The sequence below is a fragment of the Sarcophilus harrisii genome, chromosome 1 (assembly GCF_902635505.1).
Source record: "Sarcophilus harrisii chromosome 1, mSarHar1.11, whole genome shotgun sequence".
Lineage (NCBI taxonomy): Eukaryota > Metazoa > Chordata > Mammalia > Dasyuromorphia > Dasyuridae > Sarcophilus > Sarcophilus harrisii.
In genome coordinates, this window is record NC_045426.1 from 308,977,914 (window position 1) to 308,979,971 (window position 2,058).

The 2,058-nt window shown below is 37.3% G+C and overlaps 1 pseudogene; it reads left to right on the top strand.

Moving 5' to 3' along the window:
- The first annotated feature begins 1,188 nt into the window (after positions 1–1,188).
- On the top strand, positions 1,189–1,512 carry LOC100923408 (annotated as a pseudogene).
- The last annotated feature ends 546 nt before the right edge of the window (positions 1,513–2,058 follow it).

Here is a 2,058-nt window from a genome sequence, read left to right on the forward strand (position 1 = left end):
CATTTCAGCTCAGAGACCAGTGGTGTTTTTCAAGCCCATTTTACCACTGGTAGGCCCGCATACTATGACTAAAGTACTTTCCATGGTGAGCAAGACAAGGTCTTAGCAGCTGACCTTAATTTTCTCAGTACTATACTGAATTTCCTGGCACCTTCCTTCAGATTTACTAAGAAATAAAAAGAAAAATATCTTGGGGGTGATGCAAGATGCAGCCTAGACAGAAACAAAATAAGTGGCTTGAGTTTGTGGCAAGCAACAAATGGAGTTTTCTCACCTCAGTCATCATCACAACAACTGTTATACTGTTATGTGTAATGAAGACCATACCAGGGAGCATGCCCAGAGCTGCCCTTCCTGGATCCTAATCCCATGTGAGAACTCTGGGAGCTGCTTTCCTGACATTTGTGATTCTGGGTTAAGAGATTGTAATTTAAAATGATTCAGTCCCCTCATTGGTTGCAGAGCCAAAAAAAAAAAAAAAAGAAAAAACTGATAACTCAAGTGGATGTTTATTTAAAATTGACCAACCTCACTCTCAAATGGATTGGTCACCACTCCCTACTTTTCCTTTTTAATTGTCAATTATTTTAGTTCTGTATCAACCCACTTTGGGAGGGAGTGAAAGATAAAGCAAATTGCTTTTCTCACTACTGCTTCATCATGTACAGAACACTTTAAGGTAGACAATATATTTCAACATACATTATCTGTTTTGATCCTTGTATTACCCTGTATATGCCCTATTTAGAGTAGGTTCCTTTTTTGTGATCAGTCTATGATTTCCCTGGTGTGTAAATGACTTTAAGGATGAAGAATCTTCTACCAGTGCAGATCAGTTACTGGTCTGCAAATTATAATGTTACCCTTCTGAGGCACAAAAAGTAAGAAATCATGCTAGATTCTTATAGCCATTATATTTCAAGTATAGGAACTGAACTAGGTCTTCCTGACTCCAACAGCTATCTCCAAAGGTAGACTGACTCTTCACTACTACCACTACCATCTACACCATTTCATAAATGAACAAACTGAGTTTCTTCAAGGACAAGTTTTCTCCTCCTGTTTCTCCTTTTCCTAATTATTCTCATCCTTCACTTCCTCTTCCTTTTGCTTCTACATTCCCTCAGTGCAGTCCTTTTTAGTGCCTCTTTTGTGCAGCTGCAGCTGAAGAGAGAACCCAGACTCTTCATGGCTGACAAGATGCCTAGGGAGCAAATTGAGACTAAAAACAATGGCCACATTAATTTGAAGACGGCAGGGCAAAATGCTTTATTGGTACAGTTTAAGATTAAGATATCACTTAGTAAACTAATGAAAGCCTATTGTGAATGAAAGAGTTTGTCAATGAGGCAGATCAGATTCCGATTTCACGGGCAGCCAATCGATGAAACAGATACACCTGCACAGTTGGAAATGGAGGATGAAGATACAATGAACGTATTACAGCAACAAATAGAAGAGTTTGCTAAAAAGATTATTTTTTTTAAAGTGAATCTGCAACTCTACTCCTGAATTGTGATCCCAAGGAAAATAATCCATAATTAGAAAACCAAGATCGGTTAACACAAATCCTGACTACTGCAACATATTTTTTCTTTCTTTTTAGATCCTTTTCCTCCAGTATATACATAAGCATAATGCATTTTCAAGAACTAAATGACCAGGGGCAGTTAGGTAGTGCAGTAGATAGAGCACTAGCCCTGAAGTCAGTAGGACCTGAGTACAAATCTGTCTCAGATACTTAACACTTCCTAGCTGTGTGACCCTGGTCAAGTCACTCAACCCCAATTGCCTCAGGGGAAAAAAAATTAAATAACAATGGTTTGTTTTTTATTAATATCAAAGGGAGATGGGGAGGAGGGAAAAAACTGGTTCTGTAAAAATGTTCTTTTTTTTTTTTTTCTCATTATTGGAATGCTTTTATCTTTATATTCCAGGAAATTATTTTGCTCTCTCTATTCAATAACAACAAACCCACCAAAAAATCCTTGCATATCTTGATTGAATAATTTCAACACTTGTCTTTTATCACCGTAAAACTAAGGATGAAATACAAAA